This window comes from Diaphorina citri, unplaced genomic scaffold (genome assembly GCF_000475195.1).
Source record: "Diaphorina citri unplaced genomic scaffold, Diaci psyllid genome assembly version 1.1 scaffold174, whole genome shotgun sequence".
Classification (NCBI taxonomy): domain Eukaryota; kingdom Metazoa; phylum Arthropoda; class Insecta; order Hemiptera; family Psyllidae; genus Diaphorina; species Diaphorina citri.
Window position 1 is genome coordinate 160,804 of NW_007377611.1, and position 18,059 is coordinate 178,862.

The 18,059-nt window shown below is 35.8% G+C and overlaps 1 long non-coding RNA gene across 1 annotated transcript in view; it reads right to left on the reverse strand.

Moving 5' to 3' along the window:
- Positions 1-1,121: 1,121 nt before the first annotated feature.
- The window catches only part of LOC103505439, a 70,214-nt gene continuing 53,276 nt past the window's right edge, over positions 1,122-18,059 (reverse strand). Inside the window, exon 3 of the long non-coding RNA XR_003390445.1 lies at positions 1,122-1,174. This is a non-coding gene — a long non-coding RNA (uncharacterized LOC103505439). The remainder of the gene's footprint in view (positions 1,175-18,059) is intronic.

Sequence of the window (18,059 nt, forward strand, 5' to 3'; positions counted from 1 at the left end):
TCAACGATTATTGCTCGATTAAATTGTAACTACATTGTTTAGCCGTCAGTTCATACTTCACTGGAAGAATGTCGAGAGATGTGTGCGATAGAAGCAAACCGCCAGGTTAAAGCATCAAGTGAAAATGAAACAATATTTCCCATTTCGAAGATGGTTGATCTTTCAGAGAGTAGATTACTTGACTGCTTTGGACCTGGAAATTTCGGAAAAATCTGTCTCAGGAAATTGGAAGCCTGTCTCAGAAAAGGGTCAAGTATTGGAAGGATTGTGGGTTTATATCCCCAATCCTTCCATCACACTGGGACCATTATGTCACTGACACGGAATCAAAATGAAACAAAAGCAAATTATCAGTCTGTTCTTTCCTTGGTTGGAATCCCAGAATTCCAACACTGAATATAGTTTGGCATCCTCCCGCTTCAAACCTCAGACAGTCCTCAGTCAGAGAATTCAGAGATCTTCCTAGGCAGATCTTGGATTCAATAATGAAATTATAAATTGTGTTACGTGCTTTATATTTTCTTTACTGTCCGCTGTTCCTTGCTGGAGTAGTTCGGTGTGAGCACTGACTATGATGCTGATGTCTTTAACATGATGCATTCTGTATGTGCTCTAATCACGAATGATCCAAGATTTCTTCGTCATGTCAATCACCTCTATATTTGTACCGAGATTTTTTTTATTATTTTATGATAATTCAGTTATGTTTTTTATTACATTTTTCATCGCCGACTTCCACTGCAATCGAATTTCAGTTTGAATATTCACGTTAGACTTGTGTTTTAGATTTTTAGGTTAATGAAAAGTGCCTTATCGATCCAAATAATGTAATGTACAGTAAACATAACAATAGTTTTGGAAGTTTGGACTTACCTATCTGATGTGCTATCTAAACTGCTTGATCTTGTAACGTTTCATATGTATCCTGAAATCAAATCAAATCATAAACAGTTTTATTAAAAATTGATAAAAACAAGAGATTGAAATGTTAAATTTTACCCTTTACAAGTGAGCTTGATTAGACGTGTGTTTTAGATTTTTAGGTTAATGAAAAGTGCCTTATCGATCCAAATAATGTAATGTACAGTAAACAGAACAATAGTTTTGGAAGTTTGGACTTACCTATCTGATGTGCTATCTAAACTGCTTGATCTTGTAACGTTTCATATGTATCCTGAAATCAAATCAAATCATAAACAGTTTTATTAAAAATTGATAAAAACAAGAGATTGAAATGTTAAATTTTACCCTTTACACGTGAGCTTGGAAATTCGAATATAATTTATTGGACCCTAATTAGGCCTGACAAGTAATTTTAGACTCATCTGAAATCTCTATTAAAATGAAGTTATTATGGGTCGGGTAAATTCTATGACCGGTCAAAAACCTTGATCCAAACGCGCACGTACCCAATCAGGGTTGTAATGAAGCAATTTGGTGCATTGTTCAACATCCCTTCGTTACAATCATTACGTTTTGTTTCAATCCCACTTCTACCTTGGGCAAATGGGTCTCGATTTACTATCCACTACAACTTGGTTGTAGTCTACAACGTGGTATGTCTTTTATCATACGAGGATTCTGGTTCTGAATCTTCTAAATTGTGTTCTTGTTAGTTTTTTTAGGACCTTTTTCTTCTATCATTGCAGAATCCACTTCTTCTTATGTTTGAGGATTCTAGCCTATTACCCTATGAGCTCTTCGATTCTTTCACCTTCCACCTAACCATCACTGACTGTCCTAGTAGAAGTCCATGATTGTTATTTAATTGTAACTAATGACTCCGTTTTGATTATTAATAATAATGTTTGAAAGCCAGCCTAGTTAGCTTTCTTTTCTAATCTGCGTTGTGTCCAATGTGGATTGTGGAGTAAAAACTCACTCGATTCTTCCACGCAAGCAATTAAAGGAAGAAGAAACAACTCTAGCTATACAGATACAAATATAGGTAAGGTAAAGGTAAGTAATAGAACTGTCCGATGCAATATCGTCCTGATCCTCCTGCATGGTGATTGCGATGAATGTGTAAGTTTTTAATAATCGCATTGAATGAATCTACGCGCAGATTTTGCTTTGATGTTACGCCGCTCACAAGACTTGTGATATAATATTAGCTTTATAATGATAGCTGAAACACACGAGATCCAAGTCAAGTCTTATGTAAAGATCTCTCTACAGTGCACATCCAGTTTTTCTCCTAGGAAACAAGTATTGGCGAATGCTTGCAGGCTTCGGATCCTGTGATTATTTCACGATTAAATTCAATAGAAAGGGGTGTTACCCCACTTTGCAGCATTACACTTGGGCGATAATGTGTTTTCTCGTTCTGGCTTTCTTTTTGGAAGCCTTGCCTATACACTGTAAGCTGCCTACAAAGACGGAATTCCACCTGTATCCACATATTTACGTAGAATTTAGATCATTGTCTAACAAGAAATTTGATTTTCGTGTGTAGTTTTCTTCCTAACACATGTGTGTTGAACAGTAGGTTAGGTATTGGTTACACATGATGACTACCTATATTAAGTGATGTTGCAGATCTACATTTACAAGATCCTTGGATATTGACTCAAAGAATATGTGTCCACCAGCCCACCATTTTGTCAACAAAGTATGTCAACAATACTTCGCGTTCAACGCCCCCCAGGAATCCTGTACCTTACACAACCAGACAACCAATGTATCTGGTGACAGTTCGAGATAAGTGAAAACAAATAATCTCAACAAGTATCCCGAAATAAGTAACCATCCTTTCTTTTTTATCGCTTAAGAATTAAGAACGCACCAGTATTGAAGTTCAATCGTGTTCATCTTGTTATGTGTCACATTCCTGATATTCTCCAAGTCAATGCTGATTCCGTCGTTTTGTAATTTTGTGAAAGAAGTCAAGAGGGCGAAAACTTAAGACGTACCTGAGATATCACTTTATCAGTCTGATCTTTCCTTGGTTGGAATCCTAGAATTCCAACACTGAATATAGTTTGGCATCCTCCCGCTTCAAACCTCAGACAGTCCTCAGTCAGAGAATTCAGAGATCTTCCTAGGCCAAGAAGATATTTGTTTTCCTCTCTAAATATTGACATAGACAATACTCTCGGCACGCCACACAAAGCTAGTCAATAAATTATTTATTGCATTTACACGCCTATACAGGGTGGCCGTCAAGGTGGCCAAATGGAACCTCCCACAAGCTCATCTTTATTATTGTTTACCCCTACGAATAATTATTTATGCAATCTCAATGTAAGGACACTGATGAATGTAAGAACACTCAGAAATGTCATGTTTTAATCAAGTCATGTTCAGTCAATCGAGCTAAGTTTTAATAACTTTTGATTGCTTCTACTGTACTAACTTTTGATTGCTGAAATGGTGAGTTGGTTGTTCCGAAACATTATTGTCAGATCACCCTGTATAAATCACCATAATATTCTCGATCTATTACATCGGAGAGATCATAAAGTTTGTTCAACTCACATAAGTCCCCAGTCAGATCTTAAGGAGAACTCACAACTGTCATAATGTATTTAATTTTAAACCATCCTGAGTTATTTATTGTTCTCGTTGAGAAATGTTTAGAGTTCTCTAGGATTTCAAATCTCTTTTCGTTTCTGATGTGGTTGAAAGGGGTGTCTTAAATCATCCTATAACTAGCTGTTCTTATTCTCCATAAAGAAGTACCTGCAGTCCTGTATCTCCCTTGGATTTTAATATGAGTTTCGAGTTTGATGACTTCAAGAATGGCATTATTCAACGTGCTTTTCTCGTTTATTTCCAGTAATAGCCTTTCAGCTCGAGTAGCAAACACCGACTCAAATGCCTCTTTTCTAATCTGTGTTGTGTCCAATGTGGATTGTGGAGTAAAAACTCACTCGATTCTTCCACGCAAGCAATTAAAGGAAAATCAAGAGAAGTCACATTTTTCAACTTTCATCGCCTAAGTTGTTGACTGCTCATTTTACCCTGCTACCCTGTACCATACCTGGTCTGAAACCATAAAATAATACCAATACAGCTCTCCTAACAACCACCCATAATTCCAACCCCTTAACTAGTTGGTCCCCTAAGAAGTTCAACAACCTTTTCAAAACCAACTATTGACTATAGATCAAGAGAAGTTCAATTTTTCAACTTCCTTCGCCTAAGTTGTTGACTGCTCGTTTTACCCTGCACCATACCTGGTCTGAAACCATAAAATAATACCTATACAGCTCTCCTAACATCCTAACAACCACCCATAATTCCAACCCCTTAACTAGTTGGTCCCCTAAGAAGTTCAACAACCTTTTCAAAACCAACTATTGACTATATGGGTGAATCAAGAGAAGTTCAATTTTTCAACTTTCATCGCCTAAGTTGTTGACTGCCCATTTTACCCTGCTATCCTGTACCATACCTGGTCTGAAACCATAAAATAATACCAATACAGCTCTCCTAACAACCACCCATAATTCTAAACCCCTTAACTAGTTGGTCCCCTAAGAAGTTCAACAACCTTTTCAAAACCAACTATTGACTATAATTACACCCCTGTCAAAATTTATCTTGGTATCTTTATTAAGACAATTCCCGCGGTTCATGGCTTGAAAGACCTAGTGGTCTATTTTCTTTAGTTCTGAGTCTCGGGTCTTTTTTCTTCAACGAAGATTCTCTGCAAGAGAGTATCTTGGCTCTATATCAAGATTTTTATATTTGGTCTCTTTATCCCCCGGTGTTTTATGTTCTCAGCATACTCGTATATCTTTGAATATTATGTAAGACCATTTTACTTTTTACCTCAAGGAATGGGGGGTCCAGAAAATGAAATTTCCATTTATGTAAGATAGTGGCGTTGATAATGTTGATATTCGTCGGGCTAAGTAAATACTTTTCAGTGCTCTCCTAGGAAACAAGTATTGGCGAATGCTTGCAGGCTTCGGATGCTGTGATTATTTCACGATTAAATTCAATAGAAAGGGGTGTTACCCCACTTTGCAGCATAACACTTGGGCGATAATGTGTTTTCTCCCCCGGGCTTTCTTTTTGGAAGCCTTGCCAGTACACTGTAAGCTGCCTACAAAGACGGAATTTCACCTGTATCCACATATTTACGTAGAATTTAGATCATTGTCTAACAAGAAATTTGATTTTCCTGTGTAGTTTTCCTCCCAACACATGTGTATTGAACAGTAGGTTAGGTACACATGATGACTATATTAAGTGATGTTGCAGATCTACATCTACAAGATTCTTGGATATTGACTCCACGAATATGTGTCCACCAGCCCACCATTTTGTCAACAAAGTATGTCAACAATACTTCGCGTTCAACGCCCCCTAGGAATCCTGCACCTTACACAACCAGACAACCGTGTATCTGGTGACAGTTCGAGATAATTGAAAACAAATAATCTCAACAAGTATCCCGAAATAAGTGACCATCCTTTCTTTTTTATCGCTTAAGAACGCACACCGGTATTGAAGTTCAATCGTGTTCATCTTGTTATGTGTCACATTCCTGATGTTCTCCAAGTCAATGCTGATTCCGTCGTTTTGTAATTTTGTGAAAGAAGTCAAGAGGGCGAAAACTTAAGACGTACCTGAGATATCACCCTAGATGTTTGTACCGGTACGGAACAAATAGCATTACAACTATTGCGATACAGAAAAAAGCTCCCAATTTCCAAGAAATATACGGACATAAATATTATGTTTCTTCTTCGCAATACAATAAAAAAAACTCTTCAATTTGCTATAATCTCTCTGAAAATATGTTGAGATTCTACATGATCAAAGGAAAGATATATAAATTAACACTAATGTTCATCATTTCTTAGTTATGTTCATTTTATTACAAGCGCCAAACCGGTCAAACATTTAACCAACAATATCGGACTACAAAAATATGAAATATTGTGTGGAAAATGACGCTATTCCATTGATGTATGCAGCAGTCTGGTTCTGGTAGATTACATTCTGGTATTCCGTTCATCCGTTCATAGGACAGTCTGTGTTCTGTGCCATTTCAATGTGCACAGTGCATAGTTTGTAACGTAGAATCCAGTGGTACCGTTTGGTGGAGCATGCTTGAAGCCTAGCGAGGTGAAAAACATATGCAAATCGATTTGCCGATGATTTCCAACTGAACTGCTACATCTACTATGATATTCAACATGCATTCTAGTACAAAGTAGGTATATTTATGTGTATCTCTGATGAAGTGACTATCAGACCGATTGCTTCTATTTGATCGCTGATTGTGCTCACATTTACAACTTAACATCAGACATTGTACCTTGTTATTAAGGACCATAAAAGGTTAGCAAGGAAATTTGCATCTTCCAATATATATAATTTACGTGTCTAAGTGTAGAGTGTCAGTGGACGACAAACTTTACTAAGGTGCTGTGTTAAATTGGTATTACAAGTGTTACTAAAATATGATTGTAGGTTGTAGGAGTATTGAAGAGCTCATGACTTTGTACGTTTTTTCCCAAGTGGTACAATTTGGTATTCAAGGTTCAGTAAGTAATTGACGGTATCAGATTGAGTTAGTACATTGTTGCCTCTTGAAAAATAGAAATTGTTTTTCTTAATCTCTCTTTGTAAGTCCAGACGAAAATCTCTATCAATATTACTACTATGTATGTAGTGTATTATTTTACAATGGTAGACCTAATTATCATTCAAATCTTTTAATTCATCTTATTCGATATGCTTCGTTTTCAATAACGAAAACATTCAGGCTGATTTGTGGGGTATTGATACACATAATAGTATGCATATTCAATTACTCCTAATATTTGTTTAGTCTGCTATATTTTAATTTTACTTTCTATTTTTGTAGGCAATGGAAATCTGTATTGAAAAGAGATTTCGCTTTTGATTGGATAGGATTGGTTTGACGTTTTTTTACACCTTTCAAATTCAAGCTCAGTTATCTAACGTTGTAGATGTTATTTCTCTTGATATCCTTTGAACAACTGTGATTTTCCTTTTGTACCTAACACTTCTAGTCTTTGGATGTTTCGTATTTTCTTGCCTTATAATCCTTTATACAGACAAATTTTTTTTTCAGTGATCTATCCGCTGATCCGCTCCCAATAATGATCGCTGTCCAAGATCCCATCATATTGTATTCGATACCTCATTAAATTCGAGAACAAAAGCTCTTTTGACGTTGCAGTCAAGTTCAGTAGCTGCCTGCGATGTCTGACGAATGAAAATCTAATTAGAAATCAAATTGAACCATTACGCCCAGTCAGATCTGAACCTGTACAGCAGAAGGCTAAGGCTCTCATACGAGAAACACTGACAGATATCTCATTAATCATATCCAGGGCGATCTGGTTTAACGATCCTAATTCTGCACACACTTCTGTTCTTCTTCTGCTCATAAATCACTTTTCTTTCCTCTGGCTTTCTTTTTGGAAGCCTTGCCTATACACTGTAAGCTGCCTACAAAGACGGAATTTCACCTGTACCCACATATTTACGTAGAATTTAGATCATTGTCTAACAAGAAATTTGATTTTCCTGTGTAGTTTTCTTCCTAACACATGTGTGTTGAACAGTAGGTTAGGTATTGGTTACACATGATGCCTATATCAAGTGATGTTGCAGATCTACATTTACAAGATTCTTGGATATTGACTCAACCAATATGTGTCCACCAGCCCACCATTTTGTCAACAATGTATGTCAACAATACTTCGCGTTCAACGCCCCCTAGGAATCCTGTACCTTACACAACCAGACAACCGTGTATCTGGTGACAGTTCGAGATAAGTGAAAACAAATAATCTCAACAAGTATCCCGAAATAAGTGACCATCCTTTCTTTTTTATCGCTTAAGAACGCACCAGTATTGAAGTTCAATCGTGTTCATCTTGTTATGTGTCACATTCCTGGTATTCTCCAAGTCAATGCTGATTCCGTCGTTTTGTAATTTTGTGAAAGAAGTCAAGAGGGCGAAAACTTAAGACGTACTTGAGATATCACTTGAAAAATATATTAAATATACCGATATAAGGTGTAAGAATCAACAGACAAGGAAATATCATGATAACGCCAAACCGGTCAAACATTTAACCAACAATATCGGACTACAAAAATATGAAATATTGTGTGGAAAATGACGCTATTCCATTGATGTATGCAGCAGTCTGGTTCTGGTAGATTACATTCTGGTATTCCGTTCATAGGACAGTCTGTGTTCTGTGCCATTCCAATGTGCACAGTGCATAGTTTGTAACGTAGAATCCAGTGGTACCGTTTGGTGGAGCATGCTTGAAGCCTAGCGAGGTGAAAAACATATGCAAATCGATTTGCCGATGATTTCCAACTGAACTGCTACATCTACTATGATATTCAACATGCATTCTAGTACAAAGTAGGTATATTTATGTGTATCTCTGATGAAGTGACTATCAGACCGATTGCTTCTATTTGATCGCTGATTGTGCTCACATTTACAACTTAACATCAGACATTGTACCTTGTTATTAAGGACCATAAAAGGTTAGCAAGGAAATTTGCATCTTCCAATATATATAATTTACGTGTCTAAGTGTAGAGTGTCAGTGGACGACAAACTTTACTAAGGTGCTGTGTTAAATTGGTATTACAAGTGTTACTAAAATATGATTGTAGGTTGTAGGAGTATTGAAGAGCTCATGACTTTGTACGTTTTTTCCCAAGTGGTACAATTTGGTATTCAAGGTTCAGTAAGTAATTGACGGTATCAGATTGAGTTAGTACATTGTTGCCTCTTGAAAAATAGAAATTGTTTTTCTTAATCTCTCTTTGTAAGTCCAGACGAAAATCTCTATCAATAATACTACCTATGTATGTAGTGTATCATTTTACAATGGTAGACCTAATTATCATTCAAATCTTTTAATTCATCTTATTCGATATGCTTCGTTTTCAATAAGGAAAACATTCAGGCTGATTTGTGGGCTATTGATACACATAATAGTATGCATATTCAATTACTCCTAATATTTGTTTAGTCTGCTATGTTTTAATTTTACTTTCTATTTTCGTAGGCAATGGAAATCTGTATTGAAAAGAGATTTCGCTTTTGATTGGATAGGATTGTTTTGACGTTTTTTTTTTTTTTTTTTTTTTTTTTTTTTTTTTTTTTTTTTTTTATGTTTGTGTTTTTTTACAGATTGATAAATATCTTTGTATCACTCTTTCACGGTGTTCTTCATAGTATATGTCTTATGTAAACTTTGAATGTCCTAAATATGCCGGAAAAAAATGTCGCAAATGTTGATTCTTGTCTCCAAAATTACCACCAAGTAAGAAATGCATTTTTTAGTCTGAGCTATTTCAACCCAGACTATGTAGATACCCGTGCGATTTACAGTTTGACACCCATGTCCCGTTTCATGCATTACATCATTCGCCTGTTCACATGTGTTTACGTGTATCCGAGATCCTTAGCATGTTCACGTCCTAATAAGTAGAACAAATTCGAACCTCTAACCGTCTGTCTAACAAAATCGAAGCGTAAAATTCGATTGGGTCATCTCCATATGTTAGGTTTATACGGAAGTTTCTAAATATACACCAAGTTCATTACAAGCTTAATGTTGGGTTTGGATCAAGACTCTAGGAGTATCATCATCGGCTAATGTGAGTCATTGATTTAAAGCGTAAAATTCGATTGGGTCATCTCCATATGTTAGGTTTATACGGAAGTTTCTAAATACATATACACCAAGTTCATTACAAGCTTAATGTTGGGTTTGGATCAAGACTCTAGGAGTATCATCATCGGCTAATGTGAGTCATTGATTTATTTAGAAAAATCAAACGGGTTTTGCACCAAGATGAATCTTTCTAATCCGAATTGTTGCTAAGTTCAAGATGAAGCCGAACTTATAATTCACACATGACTCCAGGGAAATGAAGCGCCAACTCATTTCTTACAAGATGATGTGAGCATCCTATAACTACCAGAGTAATAAATTATATCTGTTACATTAATATGGGTACGCACATTCACAACAGTTATGCTGGAGAATTATTAATAGAAATATTTCATCTTATCATTACCGGTTTAATGAATATACAGCACCAAGTTTTGAACCGGTCCTGAGCAGCAAGTGTATGTTGCTCTTGAACCATTCCGGTTGTTGACATATTCGGTGCTCCGGTTATTTATCAAAAGCGGTGACATTGATTTAACAGTTAGAAAAGCAGGAGCTAGAAGTCCTTTGTTCCTACGTATTTTCGTCCTCCCGTTTTCAGTGAGAGCATCTGAGGCAATCGTACCTAGTCTTTATCTTTTATACTTGTAGCTAAACCCAGTAGGAATTCTGTCAATTGAGTGACCTAATCAGAGAGCCCATCGGTTCCACTGTTTACATTTGACTTTATTTTCAAAGTCCCCGAGTCCTATTCTACTCGGTTGTTGATTTATTTGCTGTGATTAATCAACAGCCGGAGTACTTGGTCTGATTAACTTTGAATCGTTTTCTTTATTGCTGAGTCATTCGGGTTACTTGGTCCCATCTCTCGGTAGTTCTGACGCGCAGCAGGATTTGTTTGCTTGTTTTATTAACCCCTTTTGAGCGGTCTCATGAATAACTTCAATTGTTCGCTTTAGCCCTTTCATGAAACAGTTCTTGAGACTAATGAGAAGAATCCCGTATACAGGGTGGTTCGTGATTTACGAACCACGCTTATATCTCAGAAACGGCTGGGAATTAAGGAATGAAATAAACGGCATCATGTAGATGAAATTTTGATGATTAGAATGGCTTTTTTTAAATTTGCAATTTTTTTGCAAAACAGCCCATTTTTTGCCAAATATAGGTCACTTTTATGGGAACCCCCATTTTTTATTTAATTTTTGGAATCAGCATAAAATTTTAATTGAAAAAATGTATTCACTCGAAAAAATTTGCTCTACAAAAATTCTGTACACTGTGAGAAAGAAAAACAATTTCTTAATTATTTCTTTAGTTTTTGTATTATTCACTTAACTATTTCAACAACAATCAACAACAACAAACAAATTTATAAAAGCTGTTCAAAATGAGATCCATTTCTTTGTACACAGTAACGCATTGTTCGCTCTAACTCAGGACCAACTGCGTTGTTCATCAAATCTGGGGTCACTGACGCACACAAAATCGCGATTTGTGCAAATTTTTGTAGAGCAAATTTTTTCGAGTGAAAAATTTTTCAATTAAAATTTTATGCTGATTCCAAAAATTAAATAAAAAATAGGGGTTCCCATAAGAGTGACCTATATTTGGCAAAAAATGGGCCATTTTGCAAAAAAAATTGCAAATTTAAAAAAAGCCATTTTAATCATCAAAATTTCATCTACACGATGCCTTTTATTTCATTCCTTAATTCCCAGCCGTTTCTGAGATATAAGCGTGGTTCGCAAATCACGAACCACCCTGTACATATATATAGAAATGTGTCACTGCACTGAAGCCCTTCTCAAACAGGTATGTTGTTGGAAAGGCAAGTAATAACCACTTGGCCTTATTCCATAGGTCTCGACAAGTTTCTTTTCCTTGAGGCCAGAACTTTTCATACTCATACGAATTGAACAGAGCTTCTTTTCAACATCATACTTGATGTCCATCAATGATTTTTGAATAGATTCAGGGACCAAGGATTGTCCGCTGTGGATGGATTCAAAACCCACTTCTAATGTTGTTCGGTCTTGACCAGTTCTCTTTTCGCCCCCAGAAATCGGAAATCGCCCCCGTTCAGAATCGCTACTCTAAATGGTTACTAAAGGATACATGATGTGTGTTTCATTCTGTCTAATTGAGCTTCAATGAATTCCAGAGCGCTCAAATATGACTCCAATCTTGTTTGTGTAACCTCTTCGCCACATTTTCTGCACTTTATAATATCCAATTGAACTAGAACATAAAATAGATACATTTATCTTGCTATTACACTAGTCTTTTAGTCTTTTCAAGATAGCTGAATCCGAATATAATGACCGTTTTTCTGGGTCAATTCGAAATTGACGTTTTTCAAAACGTTTTTGCGTTTTTTGAAAATAGCTTTACACTTCAATTTATTTTATAATATTACCATCTACTATATGGCTCGAAAATTAACTATATCTATGGAAAATGTTGTGTCTTAGATTTCAACTAAACGTAACCAAACGTGCACAATATTTGAAAATCCGTTAAAAGAATAATCAAAAACGAGTTTTTTTTTCTTCTTCTTTAGGGTGAATTGATCGAAGAAATGTCTTAACGGATGTCCTACATTCTTTTGCCAAAAGTCAGATCCGAATTTTGCAAGTTGCTTCTGATTGTTTCCTCAAAATACAATACATGGTAACTTTCAAATTTATTATTTGAGTTGTCAGACGGAATTCCAAAATAATAAATATCATAACAAAATAAATAATCTTTGTTGAAACTGATACGTTCAGAATAAAACAAGTTGAAATTCATGGAATTTATTATAAGATCTTGTTTATTAATCAAAAATAATATTAGTCGAAAAAGAATTCCCACAAAGTCTATCAATCAACAAGAATGACAATACATATTACATATACTTTTTGGACAAAGTATGAAACAAGTTCATCAGATAGAAGATGGGTAAGCAATATGATGACACGAGTTATAAGATGATTCGTTGACTTTCTTGAAGAAACCATTCGGATGATACTTGTCCATTGAGTTTATTTTACACCGACATCGACATGTAGGCAAGGGTAATCAAATAAATGCAAGTTAAATGAAAAGTGACACACTAGCAAAACATGTAAACAACAATCTAGATGTGTGTATCGGTACTGAACAAATAGCATTACAACTATTGCGATACAGAAAAAAGCTCCCAATTTCCAAGAAATATACGGACATAAATATTATGTTTCTTCTTCCACTAGGGTTTTGAACTGCCTCCACGGTTCCTTGTTTTTATCAAAACTGGTTACCCGTTCTATGACATAACTTGGTATAATTATCTCAACAACCATTGGGTCTATTGGGATGATTAAAGATTTTGAAGAATGCATTAGTAAAACTTGGGTACCAGGCTTCTATTGACTGATACCCAGGATTCCTGTATTGACTGAAGATCTGTTCCCATGGAGGAGGTCTTTGCCCTCTCGAATTTTTCGTTGGGCTTCGGTGATCCTGATATTTTTTCAAGAGCTGAAATTTTGAACGGTATCAGTTGTTAGTGTCACGAGTGTTTGACCTTGTTCATTTTGTTTTTATATTTTTTTAGTCAATTTTAGACGAAGGGAGAAGGCATTGGACAACTTTGAAGGGTTCCTTCCTCTTTATGCCGATTTTGAGGGAAGTACAAAAAATTCCGAGCGAGTCAAGCATAGGAGAAAAACCGTTTTACCACAGCTTTATGATTTATTTTGTTCCTTTAAATATGCTTTTGGGCATTAGGATATTTTGATTAATAACCTGCAAACATGTAATTTGCCTTTTTCCTCTATGATGAGAACCTAAAGTACCAGAATCTTATTCTGATATCAGCAAAATCAATATCGTATGAAATTCACAAGAAACATTTTGCTGGGTTGTAATCTATCAATTTTGTCTACAAGCCGATCTTGAAACCGCTAAGAGCACAAGTTCAAAATTTGAACCTGAAACCTCAACATATTATTTTCAGTTGATCTTTTCATGTGCCTAAAATGTATTCTCAGTGGATTTCAATTTCAAACAAAATCGATGAAACCATTTGTATTTCGATTTATTGTCATCAAATCTCTTTCTCTGACAGTTCATTGAGTGAGACCAGAGTACCAGAAGAGTTGGGAATAAGGAATGATGTTGGTATGTGTGTGGTTGAATAGTAACGGGAGCAATTGAACCAAGTTCATGTCTAATACAGCCTTGATCCTCATCAGATTTTCAAGTGATTTTGTTAATTTGTTCCAGCGACTGTCCTATATTGTACCCAATGCTTTCTTCTTTTACTTTTTCGCTCGATTTCAAGACTTGTTCCTTGTAGTTGAAAAAAAGAACACGCAATGGTAAACATACTTTTGTAGATAAACAAGCTGGGTCCGTCCCTCCGGGAATTTTTTAGCCCGTAGTTTATTCGATCGTGATTAGAGAAAATCAGTACCTATGTACCTATGTTGGGCTTCGGTGATCCTGATATTTTTTCAAGAGCTGAAATTTTGAACGGTATCGGTTGATAGTGTCATGAGTGTTTGACCTTGGTCATTTTATTTTTATATTTTTTTAGTCAATTTTAGACGAAGGGAGAAGGCATTGGACAGCTTTGAAGGGGTCCTTCCTCTTTATGCCGATTTTGAGGGAAGTACAAATAATTCCGAGCGAGTCAAGTATAGGAGAAAAACCGTTTTACCACAGCTTTATGATTTATTTTGTTCCTTTAAAGATGCTTTTGGGCATTAGGATATTTTGATTAATAACCTGCAAACATGTTATTTCCCTTTTTCCTCTATGATGAGAACCTAAAGTACCAGAATCTTATTCTGATATCAGCAAAATCAATATCGTATGAAATTCACAAGAAACAGAGATATCACTTGAAAAATATATTAAATATACCGATATAAGGTGTAAGAATCAACAGACAAGGAAATATCATGATAACGCCAAACCGGTCAAACATTTAACCAACAATATCGAACTACAAAAATATGAAATATTGTGTGGAAAATGACGCTATTCCATTGATGTATGCAGCAGTCTGGTTCTGGTAGATTACATTCTGGTATTCCGTTCATAGGACAGTCTGTGTTCTGTGCCATTCCAATGTGCACAGTGCATAGTTTGTAACGTAGAATCCAGTGGTACCGTTTGGTGGAGCATGCTTGAAGCCTAGCGAGGTGAAAAACATAGAAACTGATACGTTCAGAATAAAACAAGTTGAAATTCATGGAATTTATTATAAGATCTTGTTTATTAATCAAAAATAATATTAGTCGAAAAAGAATTCCCACAAAGTCTATCAATCAACAAGAATGACAATACATATTACATATACTTTTTGGACAAAGTATGAAACAAGTTCATCAGATAGAAGATGGGTAAGCAATATGATGACACGAGTTATAAGATGATTCGTTGACTTTCTTGAAGAAACCATTCGGATGATACTTGTCCATTGAGTTTATTTTACACCGACATCGACATGTAGGCAAGGGTAATCAAATAAATGCAAGTTAAATGAAAAGTGACACACTAGCAAAACATGTAAACAACAATCTAGATGTGTGTATCGGTACTGAACAAATAGCATTACAACTATTGCGATACAGAAAAAAGCTCCCAATTTCCAAGAAATATACGGACATAAATATTATGTTTCTTCTTCGCAATACAATAAAAAAACTCTTCAATTTGCTATAATCTCTCTGAAACTATGTTGAGATTCTACATGATCAAAGGAAAGATATATAAATTAACACTAATGTTCATCATTTCTTAGTTATGTTCATTTTATTACAAGTGTACTTTAGATTTATATGCTGTGAATACTAATGACATTTCCATTTTCATAGCATCATCAACATCACCATTATGTTTGTTTTATTTTACAGATTGATAAATATCTTTGTATCACTCTTTCACGGTGTTCTTCATAGTATATGTCTTATGTAAGCTTTGAATGTCCTAACAAGATTCTCTGCAAGAGAGTATCTTGGTTCGAGATCAAGATTTTTATATTTGGTCTCTTAATCCCCCGGTGTTTTATGTTCTCAGCATACTCGTATATCTTTGAATATTATGTAAGACCATTTCACTTTTTACCTCAAGGAATGTGGGGTCCAGAAAATGAAATTTCCATTTATGTAAGATAGTGGCGTTGATAATGTTGATATTCGTCGGGCTAAGTAAATACTTTTCAGTGAGACACGTGGTTTTTTTTTTTTGTAAATTCCATAAAATCCTTCGGTCATATTTACAGCAATGTTAGTGGTTCTTTCCTGTATGCCACAAAACCACTTTTTCATTTAATTATCCAATAAAAGCTAATGGCATCCAGAAGTACATATCCAATTATCCATGAATACTCCAGTGTATAATTATTTCACCAGTAATATGTACTGATGCATACACATTTGCAGAAATCACTATATCGTCTTCTTTTCCCCGGGAGTTTTTCGTTCTGCTTGCCTGACCAGGAATCGTTTAGATAAAAGCTAATGGCATCCAGAAGTACATGTCCATGAATACTTCAGTGTATAATTATTTCACCAGTAATATGTAATGATGCATACACATTTGCAGAAATCACTATATCGTCTTCTTTTCCCCGGGAGTTTTTCGTTCTGCTTGCCTGACCAGGAATCGTTTAGAACTCCTTAAAATCTTCTAAGCCGTCTGGCGCCGGGCCTGTACGCGTATATTACCCTTGGGGGCAGCTACAAAATCTAGTCTTAACTGCCGCATTACAAGAAGGTCTGAATTCTTGCTCGTTGCAAGATTTAAAACGTCTCAAAGTTGACCTCCAATGTAAATATTTGCAATTGTGCGGATTTTCTTCCACAATTATCTTCAGTGGTAATAACTCATTAACCCATATTGGATGCTTAGTGTAGATGTTTCGTATTTTCTTGCTTTATAATCCTTTATACAGACAAATTTTGTTTCAGTGATCTATCCGCTGATCCGCTCCCAATAATGATCGCTGTCTAAGATCCCATCATATTATATTGTATTCGATACCTCATTAAATTCTAGAACAAAAGCTCTTTTGACGTTGCAGTCAAGTCAAGTAGCTGCCTGCGATGTCTGACGAATGAAAATCTAATTAGAAATCAAATTGAACCATTACGCCCAGTCAGAGAGCTCTGAACCTGGCTAAGGCTCTCATAAGAGAAACACTGACAGATATCGCATTAATCATATCCAGGGCGATCTGGTTTAACGATCCTAATTCTGCACACACTTCTGTTCTTCTTCTGCTCATAAATCACTTTTCTTTTCAAGTTCACAACATGTTTTGGGAGGAAGTGTTTAGCAAAGTGAAAAGTCATTTTGAGGAGCCCCATTGTATGGGAGTATTTTGTAGCAACAGAGACGTTTTGTATATTGGTGTTATGAAACAAGGTGCTATTTAGCTATTATGTTGTAACTCGAGCACATTAGACATTGGTAGGTACATGGTACATGAGGAGTGTTAATTGAAAAATATATCTTTGCTCACTCCATGTCCAAAGTTTGATTGAAAACATTGCTAATTGCATCTTGGTGCCCTTTGTACGTAAAACACTGCTTGGGCGAATTTGCTGTAAGCAGCAGATACCTTCGTAGGAATAGGTACAATATACATAAGTAAAGTTCCTTCTTAACTCACTGAACAATTATAATTGAATTTGTAGTTTGTAACTTTGTAGCCTACTTGAAGCATTGCCCGTGGGCTTTGCTAAGAAATAGAGAGGATATTATTTCTAATAGTCGTTCTTTTGAAAAAATAAGAAGCACATAATGTGGACGTAAAATATTTCTGCTATATCGTTGAAGTTTTAAAAATTAACTGTACATTGTTGAGCCATACACACTCATAACTCATTTTTTGCTAACAGTTCCACTTTTCATTAAATTTATCACCTTGTCGAGTACTCCATCTTGATACACTCTTGATAACCTCTGGCAAGATGGGAATTGCTTTTGGAATGCGTGTGAGCAATTTATGAATCATCTTCTATAAAAGGGGCTCCTGATTGATTCATCAAATTGGTAGAGTAGGCCGGTGGTCTAGGTTAGAATGCTCATTATAACGGAGCCCGCCAATATGTATACCTCATACTTTCCTAACAGGGCATTTTTTACTTCTATTTTGTCTGGAAATGAACTGCACGAAGGAGACATCTCATAGCTGTCAACGATGTGGGTGAACTATCAACCAGAAGCCTGGTAACAACTGGACTTGCTAGTCCATAATCTATGTCGTCTTGGCTTAACTAGATTCAGTAGCTCTGTCTGCAGAACAAGTTGCCTTGTTTGATTCCTCGTTCCTCGCTAATTAAATAAAAGTGTATACCTCATACTTTCCTAACAGGGCATTTTACTTCTATTTTGTCTGGAAATGAACTGCACGAAGGAGACATCTCATAGCTGTCAACG